The following is a 10,161-nucleotide window of genomic DNA, read 5'->3' on the forward strand; positions in this document are numbered from 1 at the left end:
GCGCACAAGAACCTTTTTAACATCGAAATTTACATGAAAGCGTTGAGAGCGATATTATCAAAACAAACTTCGTGCCGGTGCATCCGTTTAGTCGTAAACTAAAAAACACTACTCGTAAGCAACGGGCTCGTCATTAGCAGTTTTGTACAGCCATTCATCATTTAAAGTTGAGTATTTAACTCCTTCTGCCGTTTTGGATGTGAATACTTAAGTAAAGCGTGACGCTCACGGGTGATAGGTGAAAAAATACAAACATCTTTCGGGTCAAAGGCCGTTGCGTCTGTCACTCGTTAAACTTAACAACACAACTCTTTAGCAAAGGGCTCATCATTAGCATTTTTGTACAGAAAGTCATCATTTAAGGCTGAGAATTTTGCAGCTTGAGTTGCTTTGTTGAAAATTCAGCAGTAAAGAATGATTTTTTGGCGTGGATTTTCAGCCCAACAGTGAAATCACACACTTTTGCCGGCACGTGACAATACGATTTTAATTCATGTAATATCCACATCTCCGGTCCTGTTAGGTACGATTTTCTGATTTCATCGGGTACAATGCTTTCACTTCAGACACAATTTTTTTCTTCAAAGGCTCAATGATGCGCTGATCACATTTACTTGATTTTTCTGCAAGGAAAATTATCGGGTTAATTTTGGGCACGCACCGGCGAGAGGCCATCGTGATGTGATTCGGGACATAATTCACTGATTCAAACGGTGAAATGCTCTCAGTATTAAGAAAAGATTTTTTAAAGTTATGATATGCCAATCGAATTTAGTTGGTTTTTCTACAAGGAATTATTGAACTTTGCACGCGTTGGCAAAAAGTCACCGTAAATACCCCGTCACGGCAAACACTGAAAAAAATCATGTCTTCGGTTTTTCGGGTCATAATTTGCTGATTTAATTTCGCTCATCTCTCGAGACCTTTGCTGCATGTAAAGAGTATTAAACTTCGAAATAATGCCCTGTGGATGCTTTCATCGGCGGCATTTGCGGATCGAAATTGACAGTAATCAAAGCCACATACCGTATGCAAATTTTCGACTTGTCGGCAGTCACGCAATTATTCTTTTGTTTCGCAAACAATACTGGAAAAGCAAAATTATGGTTATGAGTAACAAAGGCACAAACGCGAATACGATACGCAATTTTAGACGCGTCAAAAAAAAAACGCGTATACGCGTATCGCGTGCTTTCATTTTGCGTCTGCGTTGTACGCTTATCTCCGAGCGGCACTGTACATGTATGTGAGCCTGAACAAAAAAAAAATCAATTGTCTTGTGGAGTAGTAGACCACTCAAAAGCATTTGCATTACTAGCATTTTTCACGAAACATTACAAAGCTACCATACATGTACATGTACTGTTACGTAGTAGAGCTAGCGATCTAAATAATTATACCAATCATATTGTGATGCAGTTAATATTTCAATTTCTCCCACCAAAACCTCACATTTTATTTGATGAGTACTTAATCTAATTCATAACAATACACGAAAAGCCGTCTTGAGGAATTGTTATATCTCAAAACGTTTGTTTTAAGGGACAATTTTTGGCATGATTGCTCCACTGTTTTAATTGGATTTGGGAAATCTCACTAAATAGTGCTTTGAGTGCTTTATGCCCAGGCACCCTAACAAAAGAGCAAATTTATGAGTGAAATACAAAAGTAGTTTTGAGTTGTACCCTTCAAACACTAATTCGGACATCAATATGAAATTATGAAAAATTCAACAATAAATAATAAGTATCGCAATCTTCTTATAGTTTTGCCTATGCGCGAGCCGTCAATATAATGTGGTGTTGCCGTCTCAAAATCGCAATTTGTTCTTATTATTGATTTTATTACATGTACAAAATGGCAGGGTGTCCAGTTCCTATTTTTTCCTATTTTTTCCTATTTTTTGAGCCCATTCCTATTTTCTCCTATTTTTTTGACCAAAACCTCCTATTTTTCCTATTTTTTAGCTGGTGAAGCCAAAATTTGTAATGAAATTGAAAATGGAATTATATTTGAATGTGTTTTATAGTGAGATTTATCATAAAGCAAGTAGTATGTTGATTCTGATGTTCTAATATTAGTAAAAGTAATAGCCGCATTTGTCCTTTCTTTGACCTCTATAACTTATTAGAGTTCTGTTAAGAACTTTATTATTTTGTTACTTCTTGTATAATTTTCTAGTGCACCTACATGTATTGTATGTAGTGTTATATTTCTCATGACTATTAAATAATAAGCTGTGTATGATATCCCACTGAACATGCATTTCAGTATTTGTACATGTTATATTTTGAAGTCTTGTTAGCTTTTATGTTCATCTTTGAAACTGAAACTGAAAACTGGACATGTAATCAAGTTGTTGATGGTAAGTGTCTCTAAACCTTTTGGCAAGCCTTTTGGCAAACCTTTTGGCAAGGGTTTAGAGGAATAAGGGAAAGACATTGAACAGCTTTGTGTGGACATTCGCTTCCTTTTCAAGTACAGTGCAGCTAGACGAGAAGACTATCACACTTTACAATCTGCAATGGGTGTGGAGATGCACAATTTCCAAAAGCATACCAAGGTGAAATGGCTTAGTTTGGGTCCTTCTGTGCGAAGAATTTTGGAGCAGTGGGATTGCATCTGCAGCTTTGTGAAAGATCTGGTAAAGGATCCCAAAACAGCTCCTAAGAGTGTTGCTTACAAGAGGGTCTCGGCAATGTTAAATGGCGAAGAAGGAAAGAAAACAAAGGCACAGCTTGAATTTGTGGGTAATGTTTCACCTGTTTTTGAAAATTTCCTAACCATTTTTGAGAACAGCTGCCCACAGGTTCACCTTTGGTATGATAAAATGTCAGAGTTCTTGTGCAAGCTTATGGGTAGATTCCTAAAGAAAGATGCGTATGAGAAGAACTTCGGAAGTGATCTAGTCAGTATTGACTGCAATGCAAACAGTCAGCTGCCGGATGCTGATATTGCAATTGGAGAGGCCACCAAGAAGGCTTTAGCCCAGATCAACCCAGATCGTAGAGAGTCTGTATATCTTGGCATCCGCACATTTTATAGCACATCCGTTGCATATCTACAGTCTCATCTCCCTCTTCAGAACACTCTCTTAAAAGCATTAGGATGTCTCAGTCCTGTTAAGAGAGAAAAGGCAAGTAGTGTGAAGGCAATTGCAAGACTGGCTAAAAAATTGCAGCGCCAGTTGGATGTCAGCATTGTTCAAGATGAGTGGCGAGTTTATGTTGTCGATGAAGATGTTGAGCAGTTACACAAAGAGAAACGCGATGACCATTTTTGGCAAGAAGTATTCAATCTCAAGTCTCTTAATGGGACCGAGCCTTGATATGTCGTTCTTCCAAAATTAGTAAAATCAGGTCTTATTCCTGCGCAAACATATGCTGAGTCAGAACAAAGTCTGTCAGTGAATGCCCACATTGTGACGCAAGAAAGAACACTTCTTGGAGAGTGGACCATTGTTGGCCTTAGATCTGTGAAAGATGCTGTGAAGTTGTATGATCCTGAAAACCTGAGACCAGGAAAAATTGCCCTGACAGTTGGTCTTCTAAGTGCTGTGCGATCTGCGCACATGCATCATAGACAGGGGCTGGATGAAGAAGAAGCCGAGAAAAAGAGAAAGGAGGTGGATGAGAAATTGAAAGCTGAAGAGGAAGAACGAAGGAAAAGAGACCAAGAGAAGTTAAGAAAAGAGACAAGATCGTTGAGAGATAAAGGAGAGAGGCTAGACAAGAAGGAGCAGGAGGCAATGGATGAAATGCAAACGGCTGATGAGCTACTGTCAGAGGGCACAAGTAAGTTGCAGGCTGCTCTATCTTCAGGTTCCAAGGTTGATTCACAAGGTGCAAAAGTTGCATGTCTCATGATTGAAACAGCCGAATCGAATCAGGCAAAGGCCAAGAGGAAGCTTGAAGCAGTAAGGGAGAAGCAAAAGGAGGTTAACACAAACAATCAGAAGTTGCTGGAGAAAGCTCTACCAGCAGATGTTTCTGCTGTACCATCAAAGAAAAGAAAGTCAAAGTAAATGTAAACTGTCATTTTACACCTCTAAGCAGGTGCTCTGCCAGCTCAGTAAAGCCTAAAATGATGTTGTGTTAGCAATCATCTGCTGGATTAATGTTGAAGTTATGAACGTAATGAAAAGCCAACTTTGTTTCTGAACAAAAGTGGAGGTGAAGCAGTTCAGTTACTTTAAAACTAGGGAAATCAAAGTAAATAAAGTTATGTTGTACAGATTGGTTGATAAATTTATCTCAGTGAGGGATATCAAAAAGAATAAAAATTCAAACCAGAAAACTCGTTTTGTCCTATTTATGTTCACTGCTGTTGATCGACTACAGTGGTGAATCGGGATAGCAGCTGGGGTGCGGGGAGGCTATCTTTGTCGACGAAAGTACTATTGATTTTCCTATTTTTCTCCTATTTTTTTAGTACAAAGTTTCCTATTTTTCCTATTTTCTAAATCCTGAAATTCCTATTTTCCTATTTTTTTGAGCCATCATGCCGCTGGACACCCTGAAATGGTCAGTTTGGAAAGGTGGACACTTTGGGAGGTTGTCACAGGCTTCCAGATAAGTTTGTAAGACAGGGTGTCAACAAGGAATTCCAGTGGATCAAATTTCCACAGCTCCTACCATAACCATTATGTCAGGTCATGAAGCTGACCGTGTAGGGTTTTTATATGTTCATATTTTGTTTCAGGGCAATGCATTAGGTCTATGGCAGCTAAACAGGGCAGGTGGAGATTAACTAAAAGGTAGGCAACCGTTATTTAAGGAAACTCTTGTATTTTTAAAAGTACCACGGAAACACTACATACACTGTGCAGAGACCAATAAGATAAATTGTCTTGTGCACTCATTCGAATTGAGACTGTATGTTGATTTTGTGATGTCTATCAACATTAATGTTGATACATAATTATAGTACATGTATAATATAAATATCAAAAACTTGATCAGTGTATGACACAATTCATCGTATAACAGAATTCATTGTGGTATATGAGCTAATGCGCCGATCAACTCGAAACTTCCAAATTCCTCACTCCCCGGGCACAGAAGATAGTCAAATGCCCGTTTCGATTTGATCGGCGCATAGTAGACCATGCTCTACTAAATTATGGAAACCGTACATGTCAGCTAAAAATATACAGTTACACAATAAAGTCGGTAAGAGTTCTCTCGATTTTGGGGGCGTTTTTAATAAAACATTATTATTCCATTCACGATTGTTGGATATGAAAAAATTACATCTTGATTAGCCAACTTGGGGGGCTTTGCACCTCGTTGGCTATCTGTCATATCTAATGCATGCTCATGGAATAATCAAATATCATGAAGGAAAATTCTTTTTCAAAACAATGGCAGTCACCCAGGTGGAAATCTTATAAAGATCTTACCAATATTCTTGTTAGGTTTCTTAACAAGATCTTATCTTACTTCTTAACTAAGGGCGTGTTCGATGACCCTGTTCTGGAACAAGAGCACTTGGAGTGATGATTTAAAATGGTATGTCCAGCATTTTGAAGCAACAAGGATAATAAAGATATGTTTAAAATAGCATGTTAGCATTTGTTTGACAATTTTAATGTGAATCTCTGTAAAAACGAAGACTCTTCTATTCTATGTACTGCTCCTCCGGAATACGGTCAATCGAACGCACCCTAAGACTCTTGCAACAAACTTAAGGTCTTGTGAGATTCCTACAAGATTCTAACTTGTAAGATACATGTTTCTTGCAATAATTCCTGTAGCTTCATTATTCAGTTTCACTTACACAGGAGCTTATACAGGACCTTATGAATGGCAAAGTGATTTGTTACAGCATTCATTGACATGAAATTATATAAATTGGTTGATTGACTGTTGTGAATCTTTTCCAGGGCCTACATGTACCTCAACCACAAGATGCAGTGCTGAAGGAAATTGCTGATTGAAATTTAATTGGAGGAAATTTCCTGAGATGCAAGAAGCAGACAGTTCTGACTGCAAATTGTGATGCAATTGTGAAATAATTATTGATGTCTTTGTGTGAAAACTTGGGTGGGTAGAGGTTTCATTGCCATTCTGGATACACCTTGTGAAAATTATTAGGGTCAAGTGAATTTGTTGCAGACATCGGGTAATTAAGTCGAACACACTCACATTGAACTGGATGAACATAAGGGAGAGATGTTCAGTGCAAAAATCAGTTACTTCTCTGTTCATATACTGTATGTTTTTTGACGAAAATCAAGATAGATTTCACTGTCCCTTGAGTCTGAGGAAATTGTCAGTCATCTTTCAGTGTTAATTACATGTACATCAAACACAAGTGATAGCTCTCTAATAAACACATCTGCATGTGGCAACAATCATTAAAAGATCAATGTAATTTAAGTACTAGTATTCAATTACATGCAGTAAATTTGTTTTAGGAAAGTCTGCAGTATTTTCCATCTGAACTTGTGGGTGGCAGGCCTCATATAGTTCGATGTAACTTGAAAAGTAGGTCTAACCATGCAGTTAATTTGTTATAGTCTGCTATGTAGTATTTTTCATTTGAACTGGCAGGTGGCGTGCCTCATACAGTTCAATGTAACTTGAAAAGTAGGTCTAACCATGCAGTTAATTATTATTTGTCATAGTATGCTAGTATGTAGTATTTTTCACCTGAACTGGCGGGTGGCATACCTCATACAGTTCGATTTAACTTGAAAAGTAGGTCTAACTATGCAGTTAATTAATTTTGTTATAGCATGCTATGTAGTATTTTTCAGTTAAAATGCCGGGTGGCACGCCTCATACAGTTCAATGTAACTCTAAAAGTAGGTGTAACCATGCAGTTAATTTGTTATAGTATGCTATGTAATATTTTTCATCTGAACTGACGGGTGACACGCCTCATACAGTTTAATGTAACTTGAAAAGTAGGTCTAACCATGCAGTTAATTTGTTATAGTATGCTATGTAGTATTTTTCAGTTTAACTGGCAGGTGGCACGCCTCATACAGTTCAATGTAACTCTAAAAGTAGGTGTAACCATGCACTTAATTTGTTATAGTATGCTATGTAATATTTTTCTGTTGAACTGGCGGGTGGCACACCTCATACAGTTCAATTTAACTTGAGAAGTAGGTCTAACTATGCAGGTAATCCATGTGGTTAATTTCTTGTAGTATCCTAGTGTTACCCATCTGAACTGGCGGCTGGCACGCCTTATACAGTAATAAGTTAAATTGCATCAATTTAATCAAATCAATAAAATTTAATCAAATCAAACAAGTTTCCAAACCAGAAAAAAACAGGGGCACTTGCCATTCAACGAAACTGTCGAAAAGTTCTGTTGGAAATTCGATGGGACAAGATCTTTCCTCAACAACATCATCATATTTTCTACTAGCCTGTTTCAGGCTACCAGATAGTCGGGACAACGAAACACAACTCCGTATGAAAAACGGTCGACTCAAGTCCCCACTCGTTTTTGTGACTACTGCGCATGCGCCATCCTCTTAGTTTTTCCGAAGATGAGAAATGTAACAATAGACTACATTTCGGAGCCAATCCGCATACAAAGAGTACCAAAGTCCGGACTCTGCAGACAGTACGATGATTTGCGGAACGATTTGCGAACGAAATGCTCGGGTGCCTTGTGTTCGCAGACGATGATCTGTGAAGAATAAAGTTCTGTGAGTTGAGGTGAGTTTTTAATACTTACAACAGTTACTTCTCGCACTTTCGTGTTTTGTTTCTAACCTACCAAGTGAGGCAGTTGACGCTTTTAAGAATGGCTACCTGTAAGAATCGAGGATCGTCCGTCAACGACCATATGCTTTTTGGCGGATAGCTCATATTTTGCCCAAAGATACCCTTTAGTGAACTATTTTCAAAAACCACATTTAAAAGTTCCAGCGATTGTTATATTTTGAGAAATTTGCGAAAATTTGAATACGCGGTTAAAGTGCGGTCTCTCTGACAAATTTCCCAAAATTTTCTGTAACAACCAAGCAACGGTGAAGTCTTAATTGAAATGAATTCAATTGGCACCAAAGGCCGCATAACATGGCGGCGGAAAATGGATGATATTTGACGCGATAAAAATGTACCTGGTACCTCATTCTTACATTTTTTTACTCCATATTCTTCAAATATTGCTATTATTCATTTTCTGTGTTAAGTCTTATGCTCGAACTCGGAACGCTTCCCTCCGAAATTATCAGAAATGTTTGTAACCTGATGAGCGAGCTAAATGACGCGAAATTTGAACGCAAACTGATGCTTATTATTCATGCCGAATACAGTAAACACCCGCATATAAGAACAAGTGGATTAAGAACATCAGGCTGAAATTTGGCCAATAAAGCACCATATAAATAAGAACAAATTCAGCCTGATAAATAAAACTTGTTCTCAATACAAAGGAAAAGGGTATTAGGATAAGAAAACAATACAGTACAGTAACTTATATCAAAGTACTATGGTATTCAGGATCATTACAAACTATGAAACTATTACAAAACAGCACTGAATGTTAATTAACCCTCTAGTAATATATATTTTGAAGTATTTCTGAAACCAATTTTGAAAACATTTTAAGAACACTTTCAGGCTGATTTCTCACTCAGTACCCTTCAAATAAGAAAACGATCAGCCTTAAACCTGAAACAAGTGTTCTTATATGCGGGTGTTTACTGTAGTCGAACTGACTGATTTTCGGCTTGTCGCTTGGAAAAATTTAAAAAATGCGAAGTTAACCTTCAAAAGTATTAAAAGTGACTGAAAATCAAAAGTATTAAAAGTGACTGTATTACGTCTCGTTCTTCAAAAGATGCCGCATAGGGGAAACAATAGTGGTTAGCTGTGGCGGGGTATTCTGCAGTTGCTCCTAAATACGTTCAGGTTTCTGTCAAAGGAGATTGTGATTCACACGACAAGTTAATATTTTAGGTGCAAGAAATGTGCTCCACTGTAATGCGAAAGGTATCGAGACTTATTTTTGTAATTGTTCACATTACAAAACGCACGCAGTGTCAGTTTCATTGAAATGCATGTACGACTTGGCGAACCGTTTTGAAGCAAGCAACCGTAAGCAATTTTCCTGACGGTGTACGTTGGATCAGTGGCTTGATCTGATCAGCGTTATTTCAAGTTGAGAAACTAAATATTTTAAGCAAGAGCCGATACAACGTAGATTTGATTTGAATTTAGTGGTGTACTATATTTCCGCTGGCCAAACCAGCCTTCTTCAGGTACAATGAGAGTTTACAATTTGAATTGCTTCTATGTACATATATATATGTACGTGTAATAAAGTGGCTAATGCCGTTAAACAGTGCTCAATACACTTTTAAGTGTAGAGCTTTGAATAAGAAGATGTAACGAAGAGACATATATCATTATATATATATATATATATATATATAATGAAATGACGTGATAAATTGATCATCAGCTAAAAGTGCTCAATGGGTTTACCAGAGCTTTTGAATAGATACGTAGACTTGAACTAGGTCAAAAACATTTATTTGCTACTCCGAGTTTCATGCTTCTCACGAAGCAATCATCAGGCAACTGCCAAAAAGAAGGAATACATGGTGTTTTACAGTGATTTTGAAAATAACGGTAGCAATTCACTATAGGCTGGGGTGCATAGCAACGGTTAAACAATACAAACTGTTTCCAGTGAGCTGCTAAAAATAAGCCTTAAATAATTACGCTATTGAGAAGGAATTTCTTTGCATGTCTGCAACTTGTTACAAGCTCATTTCTGTTGTTAAGGGTCGCCAAATCTGGTCTACAAATTATATAGTATTTCTCCCACAGACATAAATTACACTTCTTCGTTACATTTGAATAGGATCTCGCATGCCTAACAATCCGCCATTTAATGTGATAGTCGACTTTCTTGTCTTTCAAACCCCATACATATTTACTAAGTTCAGTGGAATTTCTGTAGCGTTCATTTCTAAAGGAACATGTGTGGTTTCTATAACGTGATTTGAATGATGTGTCGCAAAGACCGATGTAAGTTTGCTTTGACTGAGATGTTGTGACCTCTGCTTGATAGATGGTATTCCGCACGTTGCACTTTCCGTCTAGAGGGCAGGATCTTTTGTCACGGCAGTTGCAAGTGTTGATAGTTTGAGCGGGTGGATTTGATGACTTGTTAATGACGGCTTTA

General features: G+C 37.6%; 1 pseudogene; it reads left to right on the top strand.

The window, feature by feature from the left end:
* Positions 1–2,362: 2,362 nt before the first annotated feature.
* LOC137977443 (CDK5 regulatory subunit-associated protein 2-like) lies at positions 2,363–4,024 on the top strand (annotated as a pseudogene).
* The last annotated feature ends 6,137 nt before the right edge of the window (positions 4,025–10,161 follow it).

This window comes from Montipora foliosa, chromosome 11 (genome assembly GCF_036669935.1).
Source record: "Montipora foliosa isolate CH-2021 chromosome 11, ASM3666993v2, whole genome shotgun sequence".
NCBI classification, from domain to species: Eukaryota; Metazoa; Cnidaria; class Anthozoa; order Scleractinia; family Acroporidae; genus Montipora; species Montipora foliosa.